The 17,948-nt window shown below is 40.0% G+C and overlaps 1 protein-coding gene across 5 annotated transcripts in view; it reads right to left on the bottom strand.

The window, feature by feature from the left end:
* The window catches only part of ADD3 (adducin 3), a 104,959-nt gene extending 87,011 nt beyond the window's left edge, over positions 1–17,948 (bottom strand). For 2 of the 5 annotated variants that reach the window (XM_026851156.1, XM_026851164.1), the window contains exon 1: positions 17,904–17,948. The gene's annotated coding sequence lies outside the window, so the exon portion shown is untranslated. The remainder of the gene's footprint in view (positions 1–17,903) is intronic. The other 3 variants (XM_026851159.1, XM_026851160.1, XM_026851163.1) reach the window with 3 other exon arrangements.

Raw genomic sequence — 17,948 nt, 5'->3', positions numbered from 1 at the left:
TAGGATGCCTAATTTTAAAAGGTCTAATAGCCACAGTATTTAAGTTCCTCTTTTATTCTGTTATTGCAACAAAAACCTCTTCTAAACCACTGTCATTCTTATGACAGTCAAAAAAAAAAAAAAAAAAAGGTTAGGCTGTTAACAGATAAGCTAATCAGTTGAAAGAGTCAAAGAAAGTATTATTTATTTAATACTGTATATTCACACAACTTTAGTGTATGAATAATCAATTTTAAAAATCCAAAATGAAAGACATCCCAGATCTTGGATGAAACCATTAACCACACAAGGATATTTTATCTAGGTACAAATCAAAATGTCCTTTCCTTGTGCACATTGGATCAGAGCCTGTTAAGGGAAGAAATAAACCCTACACTAGATGACATGTGCCCCCATGCCCAGTATGTCCCTCACTGACACACAAGGTCTTGCAAGGCATAAAAGCTCCCATCAAGCTTTTGACACAAGAAGCTATTTCCAAAATAACTAACTGTCTGCTGGCCTGGAAACATGGAAATTGCTCCTTCCAAATATCTCAAAATCAGGAGTACAGTATCATACATGCTCAGTTAAACACTGCTTCATCTACAGCCTTTCTGACAGCTGCAGGTGGCTCAGCCTTCACATGGGGAAGACTGACTGACACCCTTAAATACCTTGGTAGGCATGGGCTGAAGAGATCTGTTGGTTAGGATTACAACAGCCAAAACCCCACTGCCTAGCTCCCCCTGCTCTGAGGGTATCACAGCCCAGTACTCTTTGTGCTACTGATGTTCACAAGGTATTTTCAATTCTTATCTTTCAGCTGTTTTCCAAGCTGAACCCAAAGGGTGAATCCAAGCTGGAACTCTTCACAAGCCCCATGGACAGTTTGTTTTGTAAGTGAAGACGCCACTTTGAAGAGAGTAACTTCAGTCAGACTTCTGAACTTAGTCTGGATAATTCATGCAACAACTGTTGTGCAGTCTATTTTATTAAAACCAAATAATTGCTCCCAAATTTTACTCATAGCAGTGAGCAGTACCAGGGGGTTGCCATCAGTCCTAAAAGGCTCTGTGTCTGTGAAGGTTTGTCACTCACACTATCACTCTTTCTGACATCATGCAATGCTTCAGGAGTGCTACCAGTATCACAGGCCCGCTGCAGGATGTGGGACACTACCCATGAAGGCACCCAGAATTATTAGCCCCCATTCAATTAGTAATTCAGCTACTAATTTTATATTCCTTTAAACAGAGCTTATTAACCACACTACACAGTACCTCAGACCAGCCACCTGGAAATGCAGATGTCATCTGCTCTACTTTCGTAATCTGCTGTAAGGTTTCTTAGATGAGGACATATTTCATCTTGTGGTGCTATATAAATAAACAAAGTATTATAAACAATCATTTCTATCTGACTGGGGTTATGTCATATGGTTTGATTTCTTTATGAAAGAAAACACGTACATAAAGTGCAACCAGATGCTGTTGGCAGAGAATCAATTTAATATGGACTCATTTCTAAAAACATGATTACAGATGTGGCCTACATCTTGAACCCAATGTTTAAGGAAAAATTCTCTCTATGTATAATCATTTCACTTGTCTTCTATGTTTTCTCTAAGTCTCTTAACTCACAAAAAATGTTTCCTAGAACGAAAAAAGTTACACACCCTCCCCTTTCACACATCCAAAGTAATTCAAGCATACTCTTATCAAAGAAAAGCTGAACATGTTACGGAGGAAACACAGCTTTGTAGCAGCTCATTGCTATCAGCTGTGAGAAGGCAACACTACAGGTTAGAACTATGTCTAGACTGAGCTTCTTCACTACAAATACTTACCTAGGACATCACCTGACTTGTAATTTGATTTTCAAAGTACAAAATAGTTACTACAACTCTGCTTGTAGGACTGGAGAAACTTAAAGACCTTTTAATCAATTATTTTTAGTATTTTGAGTAAAAATAATTTTTTTTTTTAAAATCAACTGATACATACCCAAGTTTTTAATCACTATCAACAAGCATCTTTAAAATCTCTTACCAATTTATAGAGCTCTCAGTAAGGTAACTCAAATATGTAATAAAGATTTAGTTGGTGTGTTCTAGCATTGCTTAGAACATGAAAGGTATCTTAATTCTGATAAAACACAGATCAATCAAAAAAATGAATAGAAATAACAACTTGTAAATTCAAAATTAGTGAAGTCTGAATAAGAACTTGGTTCTTTCATGTGTGCCGATTTATAAAATCCTATCAACTTACCTCAAGAAAGTTTGACTAAAACTCAAAACTCTTTTCAAAACAGGATAGAAACAGCACAGAAAGACCTGACTGCATTGTTCCACATCTAAACCCAGAAGATTTTCACCATATTTGATATCCAGGTATTGAAGTATTTAAGAACAGTCTTCTTAACAAACGCACTCCTGAACTACAAGTTGAACAACAGACAAGTTCATATGAATAGAGAAACTACTGTTTAAAATTCTCTCTATATATAATTGTTTTACTCTCACCCTACATGCATGCTCATATAAAATTAAACTAGTATAAACCCTAAGTCATTCACAGTTACTGAGGTTATTGCCTTGGCAATGTACTGATCCAAGGAATTAAAGGACCTGAAGCTAAGTTAGTTAACTACCAGTTACATCACTTAAAATCATCAATTGAAAAAAAAAAAACAAACCCAACTCTCGTCCCCAAATTATCTTTTGATTGGACCTTTGAAAAATAAAACTAGGTAACTCTTTCAGAGGACATGGCCACTTATGAGAGCCTGTATTTACTGGTAAAGCTCAGGTATTTGATTAATCTAGATTATCTTTTCTGAGCAAGGTATTAAAAAGGTCATATGAAATAATGAAAAAGTTAAAGAATAAAAATAAAAGCAGGGGAAAGTCCTATTTTCACCTAAGAAACACAGGTCAGACAATGTGACCAGAGCTCCAATTTTAAAATCCACTCACGACCAGCCAATTTATAACGGGTACATAACTGTACTTGCTCCTGGAGATCCTGAAGATCAGACAACAGCATTTTTTCATAACTACTTCAAATATTCCAAATGACCCTTAACAAGTACTTTAAGCACCTATGACATCTGAATTGAGCATAATTTTCAACAGGATTTAAAAATATATATATATATATAGTTGTATAAACACTGTCATTAGTGGTGGAATCAGATTGATTTAAAGTGCAGTTAGACCTAAGAGCTTATTCAGATAGGAAACTCTGTCAATGATGGATGAAAAAGGAAATCTGAGCCCAGAGGTGAGCAAAGCACTTGTTTCTGCTCCACAAGGAAAAGGTCACTTCAGCAGGAAAGGCCACTGAAACGTCCAAGTGCTGAAGCTCAGCTACACTCTCAACCAAGTGTTTCCACCTACTTCAGTTACAGCAGGTGAGCAGCTCTGCCCACGTGCAGCCTACCTACGCGGTGCCTAAAAATTACTTCCAAACTTCCAACTAGCTACAGCCTCACTTAAAAAAAGCAGCCCTTCTGGGTACGTGCACTTACTTACTATTTATAAAAGAAGCCTTGCTAGCAAAGCTTTTCCTTCAAACATAAAACAAACCCCAATTTGAAAACATTTTGATTTGACTGAATCTGAAGCCTACCTATGGATGGGATTAGGAGAAACAAATGAGCGTGTCTATTTTCTTAAGAAGGAAGAAAAACAAATTGTAGTTCTTGAGAACTCAAAACATACAGGTGGTTTCTGGGCACATTAATAAATCAACAGCAAAATCTTCATCCATTAACTAGGTGCCAACTATTTCACATCAAGGGTTTCACACCAGCAGCTGTCACATCAGTATGGAATAAAATATCTTAAAAAGGAGGAAGATAACATACTGCAGCATTTACACGGCTTGTATTAAAAAATTGGGGTTTTTAAAAAATAATCTCACAGCCCAAGTCCTTCCAGAGATTAAGCCAATATGCAGATGGGATATTTAAATATTACAGCAATCTGAATAATGAGCTGAGACCTAACCAGAGAATTGTTATCTGGGTGTTATCTGCATGGAGTCAAGAGGACCCACGGATCCAGGTCCACTGTACAAAGAATTTGTATGCAAGCGTAATAACCTAAGTGTGCTATTCACTGCTCTACTGGGGCACCTTAATTAGCCAGCCAAGCCTGAGTTGAGTTTGCCTTGTTTTAAGGCTTCCAGCATCCATAGAGAGAGTTCTCCTAAAAGCAATTCAAAGCAGGAATGTGATTAAGGGGAAAGCCTCAGCTGCCTGAGCTGAGTGGCATGAATGTCTCTTGCCTTTCTGCTCCTTTATGGACCCAGCCAAAGAAAGATGCCGTGGCTCAAGGGAGTCTAAATAGCTCTGGATCAGAGTCCAGTGCAAACTCCCTGCCATGAGATACTACAAAGAAATCACTGCATCTCACAATCAAGATAGTTTTAGTTTTCTGCTTTTATAACCCCTCCTGATCTATCAAATGTTAAAGGAAATGCTCTAATTAATTAGAAAGCTGCATAACTGCACACTTTCAGTCAAGTCTGTGCTAGTTCAGTTTATCACAAAGAACAAACAACTAGATCGGATCCTCTTACATTAAATACTGTCACTCAGACCTCTCAGAAAACTTAATTTCACACAACTGCAAGCTAAATAGTTAATCTGAAGATATCAACTGTAACCTTTTCACACAGCGTTACACAACCTTGCTACCCTCAATATCCACAGGCTCCTGTAGATGACAGATTTTACAACACATCCATACTCGTCTCGCCTCTGGTCAGAAGTGGACATTGCAATACATTTCTAGACAGACAAATCCTACTTTTACAAATGCTTTAATAATTTAGGCACTTCAGGGCAAACTTTTTTTTCTTTCTTATGTAATACCCATTGCTGTAATCCACAGAAATATTTCCAGAAGTTTATCCTTGGGGCAGTATGTAGTTTTACCCCTTCTGTCAACTTTTTTCATCAAACAGAATCCTACTGTGCCACTTGCATATTGCAGTAAAAAAAAAAAAAAAAAAGTAGACTAAAAATACTGTATTCATTAAATTTGACCATAATGCACAGTGCTAATACACTGCAAGTGCTAATCTCAAATCACATACAGCTTTTTGCTCTATGAGAGGAATCCAGTTTTCATCTTGCAAAGTGCTATACCATTAACCTCTGTAAGGACTTTCATTTTTACCAGACAGTGGCTTCTAACATGGTTAGGAAAGACAAGCATAGAAAAGGAGTTGAAGTTATGCAATTGAACCTGAATAAGAGAGAGAACATTAGGAAAGTGTCTCCTATATTTCTATGAATAAATAAGTGCATAAGGTATGTTGAAGAGCACAGTGCAGAAATACATGGGGAGAGGAAATGGTTTTGTGTATTGGTTATGATTCAATTGTTGCACCTAATTCCACCAAAGCGCAAACACACAGAACTTACTGAGAATAACAAGGGGGGAAAACCACCCTCAAAACATTCTAAAAGAATTAAACAATAGCTACAGTTTTGACTTCAGCAGCTTTATAGTGGTATCTATTAGTTTGCAAATGTCAAAGCTAATACTGTATTTTTTCCTCCTCCTCTCTCCTTGAGAAGTATCTGCAGAAAATGGCAGTACTGCACACTCTCTACTCTGAAAGACCAATGCTCTGGCATAGTAGTGGCAGGAGACATGGATTCAGCATCATTCCTCTTCTGGCAGTGCTCAACACCAGAGAGAGAGAAAACTACTGGCACACTCAGCCAGAACTACAGCATGAGGCATGAAGGCAGAGAGACACAGTCATTTATTTATAGAGTCTCTCAGCAAATTAGTTTGCATTCTGAAGTATGTTTTGATGATTCCATCCCGATTTTAGAATATTATAATTAATATTATTTTATAACTGTAGTAGAAGGTGAAAGATATCATTAACAGCGAGTAAGTATATAGCTGCAGCAAGTCAGAGGCAACAACAACAACAAAGGTCACGTACTCACTGTCCCAGAAAGCAGCACTGCTTCTCCCCGAGCATGAGCTGAACGCTTGGAACAAGGTTTCAGAAACCTCAGGCACATCCAGGTCTATTATACTGCCTGCAGTTATAGTCCTTTCAGTGACTTTAGATGTCTCCCTTTCAATTTACAGCTCTAATGGCATTTGAATCAAGGAAACTTCCGGAGTAAGCCAGAATTCAGGATAAATGCATGAAGATAGGATATAGTGATTGAAAGTATCATCCAAATTGTCTGCTATTGGTCTTTCAGTTACTCCAAGCACCCAAGCTGCCTCAGTTTTAAACTCTGCTTAAAGCAAAATGACCAAATGCCAATAAAAAAGTTTGATGGAAAATCCAACATCAGCTAAATCTGGCATTGTTTGTTTCAGTTATATAGAATCATTATGTCCGGTCCTTGGATCCTCTTTATTATACCCTCATTTCCCCTGACTGAAGAAACCTCTGTAATAGAAAACCCTCTGGAGCCATAATTTAACAAAGACAGCATCCAAATTTGATACAACGACCCTATGAATGAAGCCAGTAATCTGGGTATAGTTAGAGTTTTTTTAAAAAAATAATTCCAAAGGACAAAATGAAAAACTACATTTGATAATAAATCTTTTTATGAGTAAGCTTAATACCCTTCCTCTTGGTACAAGAATGTAATACTGTCTTCCTTGCCAAAAAACAAAAAAGGACAGAAAACCCACACAGAACAAGAACCATAAAAAAATGGAATAAACATCAGCTATGCATAGTATTTTTAGAAAGTTTTACCTTTTATTTCTTTGCATGTTGCCTATATCTTATTAACCATGACCTTTTAAGAATACCAGTGCTTGAAATGAGAGGCACCAGAAGTCAGGAGTCAAATCAGGGCTGGGGTGAGACATGACAGTTGCATGGGAATTACTACTGAGCTCCTCCACATGCTTTACTATTATGAGAAAGCAACAGCCTACACATGTGCAAGCTGGCAGTCACACACGGACAGATGCCGGGCTGGCAGAGTATACATACCACCTTCTTCCTAAAAAATCAGATGGCCAAGAACCCAAAACTACTGAGCTTAGACGAGGACAGTGTGTGTACCCAACCCCAGACACCACTGTTCTGATGATCTGAACAAGAGCAGAAATGCTGCTGCTCCCGTTCATGCATTCAGAAGGTGCCCGGTACAAGCAGCTCTCTCTGAAGCCATTTAACTAATTGCATTAAAAATTCAGGGGCTCTATTTTGGTTCATCTAACACCAAAATGCTACCAACAGAAAACAAGTTCACACTGGGAATAATACATGCAACAGGCAAAGTAATTTTCAGAATCTTTCTGTTGGAAGTCCGTATCAGGTCGTCCAATGCACTGACACAGCCGGAGCTGTTATTTTTAAACACAGCCATAATATATTTAACTAAAGCATCTTTACTCTGACTCAGCCAGTATTACTTTGATAAGGCTCCTTAAGTATCTACACTGAAGCCAGCCTATCACATCAAAGAAAATGCAGACTTTTGAAGACAATGCTTCATTGCAGAAAAAAAAAAAAAAAAAAAAAAAAAAAGGAAAAAAAAGAGAGGAGTTCAGGAAAAAGCTGGGAGGACCCAGTGCTGAGGACCATAAAGTGCTGTCTGCAGGACAGCCATTCACACTGTGAATTTGTATCATTCACCACCTGCACAGGGACTAACTGGAACAATTTCAGTCAACTTAAAACAGCAAACAGCTTTCTGCTGTTGGGAACTCAGCATTACACTTCTAAAAGAATTCTTCTGCCAAATTTGTTGATAGCAACACTAGGTTTTCTTACACATCATTTAATTGATGTGAACCTGGATGGAAGGAGAAGAGAGGCAATACCATTTTTAAAGGCACGTTAAGAGACTGCAAGTTACACAACATTTTGGGAGGCAGGCTGAGCTATGCTAAACAACTTACTTGTATACATTTTCTTCCATGTATGCAATTCTTACTTCTTTATGTATAAAATTCTCCTGTAGACATAAGCATAAGTTCATTACTAGAACCAAGTGCAACCCCATCCTTTCACCAAAGAAATAATTTGTTTTACATGTTCCTGAACACACAGACACTGTGGTCTACCTGGCATAATTAAGTTTTCCTGTGGCAGTATGTAGACTCATTTCTTATACATAACTATGAAACAGAACAAAAAAAAAATTATAAGAGCTGCAATGGTACACGCTGTTTAACAGTGAAAAACTCTTTATTTTACAATAGAAGATCTAGTTGTGTATCTTGTGCTGCCCATGTATACTGTGGGCTCTGGAAAAAAGGGAAGACTGTTACAGAAAACAACTCCAAGCACCCAATACCTCCACACCACCCAGGACTGGCACTCACTGGCAGCCTCATGGAGCTGGGATATGGGTGTGTGACATGGGAGCCAATGAGCAGCTCATCCCAGCACATTGAGATTATTTTAATGAAAATAATTTCAGAAAGACTAGATACTTTCTCCAAAACATTGCATTTATCCCGAAGAGCCTCCCTTTAAACACAACTGTTCCCCCTCAGATTGTGAGTACTGGGAGTGCAGGGGGAACCTCGGAACCTAGTGGCTGCCACATTATATCCCAAAACCTAGAGAAACAGCTTTCTCTTACTTCCCTATAAACAAGTCCTCTTGCAGAAGGCTCATCTCATGAACACGTTCCACTTACATTTTTGCAGGCAGGACCCTGCAGAACTGCCACCACTGACGGATTAAGGGGCTGGAGTCAACCTGAAGCTCATCACTGACAGTCCCCCATTTCCCTCCTCCCCCCTTCCCTGTAGGTTCTCACCCCTGCCTTTGACACCTTGCACCCACTCTAGGGCTCACTCAACTCAGCTCTCGAGTCAATTCAAATTATTAAAGAGAATTAACACAGATGGGAGAGGGGAGAGGATGTATTCTGCTGCAATTCATGGTGAATTGCAGAAGTTCAGCAAGCAGTGGGGCTTACACAATAGATGAGACAGGACCACATGGTCAGGAGGGAAGATCAGGATGTCTCCTTTAGCTTGGTTGTAACGTACAAGCCAATATTTGGCTTGCATAATCAGGTGGAAATCAGAGTCCTAGAGAGGAATGACTGTATTAAAGAGGTGATTATATTTATTGGAACAGTGACATGCAGACTTCTTATTTGACTTGGTTCTTAAATAGGATTACAGGGCTTTAATTTGTTTCTTTAACTTGGTTTTGGAGAGAGAGAGAGTGAGTAAGCCAAAAAGAGTTTCAAGAGGGTGGAATAACCTTGGAGGGAGTACATTACATTATGCCATGTCAACCATAATCATTTCCCCAGCACAAATATATGCTAGTACACATTCTTCAAGTTAACTAATAAACAGAAGAGTCATAAAAAAGAATTGCCTACACTATGCATTTGCACATTATAACCAGTAATTCTGTAGCTTTAATTTCATCTTTGAACTATCAGTTATGTTGACAAGTAACAGTGGCAAGAGTGTATATTACAAAAGGAGTAAACAAATGACCTTTATCTATTTTTTTTTTTTTTTTTTTTTAACTTGCTTCAAAGAGACTTTTATAGCTAACTACCAGCAGGGTGTGGACTGAAGCTAAAAACTTTGAAATAGGTCCCTGTGAAATCTGAAACCAAAATACAGCAAAGGTCACCTCTCTGTGAAGAACCGTCTTGTCTGTATGTATACCATAAGCAAAGCTCTGTTAGCTCAGCCTCAGTAATAATGTAATTCAACTTACCCCCTGGGAATAGCAACAACATCACATTTCTACTACAAAGATAAAGTTACTGCACACAATACCTGTTACTATACATTTGCAGCATGTTTAATAGTAGCCAGATACTAGGTTACATGGTATACCTCAAGCTATTATTTCTTTAGCCTTCAAGGCTAACCCAGGTTACAAATATGACATTGTTATTCTTACTCCCACCATTAGCTAATTCTTTTTTTAGTCAACATTGCATGTAGAATCTTATGAAACATACTAGCCATTAATAGGAATGGAAGCAATACATCTGATTTTTAAATTTTAACTCCACATACACCACCCCCCCCCAAAAAAAAAAAAAAAAAAAAAAAAAAAAAAGGATTTCAACCCTTTTCAACAAGGAAAAAGAGGAATTTTACAGTGGAGACAGGATCTCCTAACACAAGTATTGGGACAGTAAGACTATTACACTTTGTACTGTCTTGTGGGCTCCTGGGAAACAGTTCACAGACCCAAGCACCATATAGTAACTGAGGTTCTTGGAAAAGGCTTGCCCATATGCACTTTGTTCTGCAGATACATACGGGCTAGGCAGTCTATTTTTCAAAGCTATAGGAAAATACCAGGCAGTCAAAGTTGCTGGCACTGGAACCACTGGGTGAGCTTGGGCTCCTGATTGCCTTGCCTATGGAGCAGAGAGCTCCCACTTCTTGCGATTCCACTCAGAGCTCTCCCTCCCTACCGCTCTGATTTGCATTGTATGTGTTTGACAACTGAGGAGAGATTTGGCAGTCTTCACACCTAAGCAAACATTTCACAGACTGTAGAACTGGAACGTTGACCACCCTCACTGGAGGACACTTCCCTGGTATAGAAGACATCCCACCACACTTAAAAGGTGTCCATTGGCCACTTTGGATCTATCACTGAAGAAATGGTGTCTTGATCCAGGCAAGTGGAAACTTTCAGAAGATATTTTGAAGGACACAGGATCCCACCTGGCAATACATTAAAAGTCACCTGATTTGATTAGAAGCACTGATGTGCAATAAACCACTGACATTAGGAATGCCAAGTAAAAGAACATTGTCTGCTGACCAGACAGTAAAAATTTCTACCTTGAATGGTGCAGTGCTTGAGAAGAAGCAAGCAGTCTGTGAAATCCAGCCCTTAACCAGAAGTTGTCTTTGGGCATGTAAAATTAGGGGCACTGCTGTTTAAAAACATCTAAGCTTGAACAAACATACACAAAGAGTGTAATATGTATGCAACCGCCATTTAAAGAGGAAGCAGTATTTCAGTGTTTCCCCAAGTGCCTGGCTCATAGGAAAACATCTGATGTAAAAAGGGAACCTGCACTGCCCCTCTGCCACCTAAGGGCAAATTATCCAGGCACCTATAAAAAAGCCCTCCTGATGTTTTACAGCTTAAACATTTTATATAGTTAAACTGAGTTGTCTTGAGTTCACATGCTTTATGTTATTTGATATGTTTTAACCAGGAAGTTACCTGGATTCATTTCAAGATTATTTTTTTTTTATTTTTCTTTTTTAAACTAACCTGGTTTTGAGTACAGACCCACTCCTGCTAGCACTACAGATGTATTCAATCTCTTTGCATGCTGCAAAACTATTTAAACAAAGTTCAAAACAGTAAAAAAAAGGAGGGGGGAACCTGACTGCCAGACCACTGGGTTTGGTTTCTGGTTTTTGTTTTATTTATTTTAAAAATCCATAAACTTCAATGTATTTGCAAGTTCTTCTGCTCTTATTTTGCTCAATACCAAGACCCAGGATTTTGATCAGGTTGATAAGAAACAAGACGAACATATAAAGAGGGCTTTGCTGGTTACAGGCATACTTTGCTTTATGAAACATTGTACTAGCCATTATTAAAGCAAGTATCACAAGTTCATTTTTCTTGCTCAGCTGCTCAGGATTAAATCTTTGCAATAAAAATATTTATGTAAATTTGACTGAGCAATCTACTTTGGACACTGTCATAGAAGATGGAGTTTTCTGTTCCAAACCATGCGCACGCAGAGGTATCTGCCAAGCTCTCCAACTGTGTCACTCCAGTCCTTAAGCCATTTAACGCAGAACACGCACGTGTCCTTTGAATGCCAAGTCAGCTACGCATCAAAGACAAATAGCTTTGGATAGTCAATCCATAACAATCAACACGTCAGTAAGAAATCTAATTTGCATTCAGTATTATGTCCATCGATTGGAATGGAAAAAGAAAAAAAAAGAAAAAAAAAATCAACACATACCCACAGATTTTTTCACAACCTCAATAATTTTAGGAGTAGAGTTACACAAGCTTTGGTGTGAAAATACACAGTTTGGTCTAAGAGACAACAGCTTCCACTTAGTAAATGAACTAAAGAACATGAACATCATCTCCTTTTTACCCTGACAGCTGGGTCAAAAAAAGCTTTGAGTGACCGGAAGAGTTTTGCTTTTGCATATACTTTTAGACAAACAGCCAGTTAAAGACAGCTGCCACTGAAATCCAGAAATTGTACAGATTAACTGTGAACATCACAATTACTGCTTAACTGGGTACTTCATACAATGCTTCATATGCGATCAAGATCTGCAACAGGATGATGGGCTGCCTGTGGGCACTACCACAATTCAATCCTTTTAACAGAAATACCCATTTGACTAGTTATTAATTTATTTTAGCAGTAATACTACATCAGAAGGGTCAATGTTGTATTCATTTAAACATGGGAACGCCAGGTATTCATTTCATACATAGCTTCTTGCACCCTGTCAGCATCTTCACAGAAATTGCAGATAATACAGCTGAAAACAATAATTATCTTACCCTCCACAGGCTACTATATCATGCAGTCTCCATATAAAGTTGATATGTTCTAAGAATGAAGTGTTTTGGTTTGGTTTTAGTGGTTTAGGATACACAGCAAATACAGTAGGTTGTCTGGTGTGTAGCAATAATTGGTATATTAAAAAAGAGCTAGCTTAAGTTGTGTTTTACTCCTGCATTGACCAGCAGCCTGGAGAAATTGTTATGCAATTCATTAGCATTCCTAAAAACGGTTGTGCATCTGAGTCAGGAAAACACAAAGGTAATTGTGAGGTCACTACTTTTGTGTCATTGTATTCAGTTCTAGACAGAGCTGGATGCACTGCCTAGTATTGTCCACTGTTTCCGTCCCAAAATCCTATTTTCAATTTCATCTAATTTTTCATACATTAGGCTGAAGGTTGCCTCTGCTAAGTGTCTACTAGATCTGAAGCATCTGAGCCAAAACACTTCTACTCTTTCTGATACTAGGGCTCATAAGTATATTTTCCAATGCTATAGTTTAATTTTAATTTTTAAATCAAGGATATTTTCTTCGAAAAGCACTACCCAGCTTTCAGATACTTGACTTTGTGGCCTTACCGATGCTTTTCATAAATACAGAGGTTTTTGTGCATAAATCCATAAAGACTAAAGTGTCATACAGGTTTCTGTGGAAGTACTGGGATACCGGATTATATGAAACAACTTACATTAATATCAACAATCTTTCTGTACCCAGCCAATTTATAATTTTAATTGATCTAGAAATGATTTTTGAATCAGACAACTTCAGTACCAAATCACTTCCACAGCATTCTGTCAAGACTTCTAGAGCTGTCAAAAAAAGCACTTCAACAAAATCCAGCCCACATTTGGAGGGGGAAAAGGTTTTTTTAAAAAATTCCAATTATATTTTCCCTTTCTTGTTTTTACTGTATTAGAACGAGCAAAGCAAGCTTTAGCCAATAAGTATGCTTTTCTGTTTTGAGCTCTATTTACCATCAGAAGGATTGATTGGGCACCCTGCTTCCAGAACTGACATTTACAGTGCACCTGCAAAGACAAGATGCAGATCAACTGGCCTCTACACGGTGTTGTATTTAGTGTAATAGGTATCGATGATACGCACTGGAATGCTTGTTTTCTACAAGAAAACCCACATCATGTAATAATTAAATACATGCAACAATCAAAAAAGAGAACACTTATTACAGGTATAGATGAAGTCAACAAGTACAGATTTTCAAAGCAATTAGATGGAATCCTCTTACTTTGGCCCACAGAGCAGATACAGTTCAGCTCCTGGCTTAAGCGTCGGCTACCATTAACACCAACACCGTGCTAGGTACTCGTTCAGGGCAGCACAGCAACAGTAAGAGAAGCAGTAAGGTGCCCTCAACTCTACAGTATTCAAGATTGCCATGTACTTCAGCTGGAGAAGTAACTTCAGGAGGTTCTGACTTCACAAGGGAAAAGGAATTTACCAGGTGTCCACTACTGTGGGTCAAGAAAACACAATGTGAAAATCTACAAATCCACAACCTGCTAACCCACATGAAAACTACCTGCTGCTTCTATGTCACCAGGATTTTAACAGATTAAACAATACAAGGCAAGAAAAGAGTTTCTTCCTAGCCAAGACCAGAAGAGTTTAAGAGACTGGAACAATGAATGAGGCTATTATAATATTCCCCTAATTAGCCCTTTGTAACAGCTGATTGCATCCTTGTCTAGCAGAACTGACATTACTACCATAAGACACATACTATGTTTATTATGTTCCCAGAGTCCTAACTAACTAGCTAGTTACATCACATTTACCAAACTGTGAAGATACAAGGAGAAAAAAAAACAACACCAGAAGTCATCATCCTTCACACTGAGGTCTGAAGCTCTCAAACCTTCTTTCACTATTTAACTTTTCAATGAATTGGAAGAAAATCTCAACTTTTGAGTAGTAAACATTTTCCAGTTTACTGATGATTTTGAAGTGACACCCCCACCCCCCTAGCCTAGATTAAGAGCATGCCATAACTAAAGATACTTTCTTATCTAACCAAATTTATTAAATGTGTTTTGTCTTAAGTAACAACCCAGGCCACAAATTATTGACAAAACAGCCATATACTTGCTAGGGTATCTTTAAAAGAAATACCTAAAAACTTCATTTGCAATGATGTACAATGATCTGTGTTACCGTGAATATGGAAAAGAGACAGAAGTGTTTCCCCATATGCCAAGTGGCTCAAAGTTAATATAGGAAGCAGAATAGACTCTATGGCAAACACATCTAACATTATCACACGAGTACATTACTGCTTGATCCCTAAGGGTCAAGTGGCATTTATTCATCTTCATCTGCCAAAAAATGCTACACAAAATGCAACTAACCCCCCCCAAACCCTACCAGAAGCCACCATCTCTCACACAGCAACCAGCATTTCAAAACAGCTTGAAGAAAAGCCTGTGATGTAAGGGGAAGCAGTGTTATGAAATAATATAGATTGCATTCTTCTAAGTCAATACCAAAACAATGACCGACTCAGCTTTTGAAACAGCAGCACTACGAAAATACAAAATTGATTTACAGAGGAAATGATAGCCAGAGGTTGCTATGGCTGCTAAAGTTACAGGACATTTTTTAAAGAAACAAGAAATCGTATCCAGTTAAAAAAAAGGTAGCAAAGGCAATTTTATGCACCAGCTCAAAGTCACACAAGTTATTCTCTTGAATTAAAATTGTTTCTTTAAAGCATTATCATTCCAGCACCATCCACAGTGCGGCAAGTACGTTTGTTGCAGTTTTAACTAGCAACAATGACTTTAACAAGAAAAACACTAGCAGCCCTCTGCCTTCTTTCATTTCAGTTTTTGATCTGTAAACCATTCCACTTACAAAAATAAACAAACACTGGCTTGTCTTCAAATGTTTTTAATTCTTCAACTCTTACATGTTAATTTGTGATGTTTTTCATGGCAAATAGTGTCCTACGCCAGGTATTTGGCCTGTTACAAGTTGAGCTGAACAAAAGCAGGCAGCCCCGCTTGCAATGTCACCTCTAACATCACATGCAACAGGGACAGTTCCAGCAGAGTTACACTGAACCCAGCTCGGTTCATCCAGCCCTGTCGAACAGCCGATGCTCATTTCATAGCCAGCAAAGGATCGACAGAATAGCTGCAGTACGCCTTGCTGACTGATGGTGAAACACCCTCATTCACCCAGATCACTCGAGTCCACCCCCTCTACAAGCAACGCAAAGACTCTGCTGTGAGAGGTATCACCTGTACACTGTGATCATCTAACCCAAAGAGGAGGTCCAACCTAACTACACCACCCTAAAATAATTTCCTTAAATAAAAAAAAAAAGTCAGCTGGGTCAATCCCCAGGCAAGAGTCAAGGATAATGACTGATTTAACCAAGAGACCATTAAATCCCCAGATATCCTAAAGCGTAGCAGCACTGGACGTGCTTAATCATCATCATCGGGCACTAACCTCGATTGTTAAACACTCAGCCCCTAAATAGCCCACCCCTTCCTCCCTGCTTAGGGCTTCACATCTCCCGGCGAAAATTAAACACAAGTAACAATGTCTTCCGAAAAATAACGCGAGTATCACCAAAAGCATTAACATGAAAATTTCTAAAGTTAAAACTGGTATACACTATTAATCATGCGATTATCATTTTGTTTCATTGATGAGGACATGCAGTCCTTACTCAAAGAAGCACTGAGGAGCTTGTCGGATAATGGCCAAAGAGCCCACGGTGCTCCCAGAGCTCACACCTTCTTCCTCTGTAAAGACAGGAGGCCACCAAGGAGGCTCGAGCAAGTTGTTCACACACTGTTTCCAGCCAGGCCACGTACGTGATGGGGTGTGCAGACCAGAGATTTCCCTGGTACAAGGGATGTGCTGGCAGGGAGGCAAAAGGGAGCCTTTCACAGCAGATCTGCTGCCAAAGCAGACACGTGCAGAACTGCCCCTGCTCTGCACTGTCCCTTCCCAGCAGGTCATACACAGCCATACGTCCGCCACACCTGTGCTTTATTCCAGTCACCAGCAACTGGAGCAGGAGGCAGGCGAGACAGCCTGAAGCTGCCCCAAGCACACCAAAAGCCCTTTTTTAAAGGCTGAGGTCATGTTTATCAGCTTCATTCCTCCAGTACCAAAGCTGAGTTAAGCAACAACTTCTCCCACGCAATTTAGTAATTATTTTTTGCCCAGGTATTCAGTGCTACTGATTTTATGTATTTGTTCGAAAACTTAACTCCTCCACATAGTGGCACCACACTGATGAAGCATAATCCTACACGTTTTTCCTCTGCTTGGCATCACATCACTACCCTCCAGACACAAGTCCAGGACCTGTGGATGAAAACCAGCAGATTCAGCCTCAACCTGCCTGTAACGTAACGATGCTGATAAGACAGAAGCAACCCACCTCCACGACCAGCTGCGGCAGTTATTGCTTTTGAGGCATGCTCTACCCTCCTTACAGAGCCAGTCCAAGGCTTCCCTCCTAAAATCACATCGTTTGGCCACGCAGACCCTGCCTGCCCTGAGTCCGGGACGAACACCGACTGATGAATCCGCTCTGAATCCCTAAATAAGCTTTTTAACGCGAGATAAAAACGGTCTTGAGGAGAGACCAAAACTGAGGAACCAACTCCCCAAAGGCCCACCGTAATCCTCATTTCTTGCAGCCTTAAGTTCAAGGCAGCAACCTCGTATTTTGTCCTCGCCAATATAAGCACGCAACGAAAATAATTCCAAACTGTGAACACAGCAACGCGCTGCAAATTCCCGCGAAGCGAGCGGCGTGGGGCTGATGCTGGTCACGCCGGTGGGTGCGCGGTGCCGTGACCGGAATGCGTGTGCCCAGCCTGGAAACCGCACGCCTGGGCTCCCCGCACCATCACCCACGGCAAAGGTGGAGCCCTGCGCGGTGAAACACAGAAAAAGCCTAAAGAATGTCTATTTTTAAGAAGTTTGCCGAGACTCGTAGAGGGAGTCCCGAGCCTCGCGCTGGCCCACGGACAGTCCGTAATTATAATCACCACTTTCGAGGTTTTATTTGATTAGCAGAGTTGTCGAGCAGAAGGCGCATTATTTAAAGCCTTTCCCAGCTCAGCGCTGAGGCAGAAAGACAGCACTGCAGCATCTCCCCCCGGCCGGAGAGCTGGCGCATACCCACGGAGAAGTTCCCCCACGGCGACCGCAGCCCCCCACTTCTCCCTCTCCCACACCGCCTCAGCCCCGTGAGGCGCCTGAGGGGCCGTGGGGAGCGCGCCAGAGGCCTCCCGCCGCCCCTTCCACAGCGCCCGCGTAGGGCGGGAACGGGGGGGATCCCCACGAACACACACACACACACACAGACGCCGCCATCTCCTCCTCTCCCCACACCGCCGGTGCGTTACCTCAGCGGGCCCGCGCCTTTGTGCTTCAGTCCATCCCTCCTCGCC

The sequence above is a fragment of the Athene cunicularia genome, assembly GCF_003259725.1.
Source record: "Athene cunicularia isolate RWA chromosome 6 unlocalized genomic scaffold, athCun1 chr6_part1, whole genome shotgun sequence".
NCBI classification, from domain to species: domain Eukaryota; kingdom Metazoa; phylum Chordata; class Aves; order Strigiformes; family Strigidae; genus Athene; species Athene cunicularia.
The sequence above is the reverse complement of the archived record's forward strand: the minus strand, read 5'-3'. Positions and strand labels throughout refer to the sequence as shown.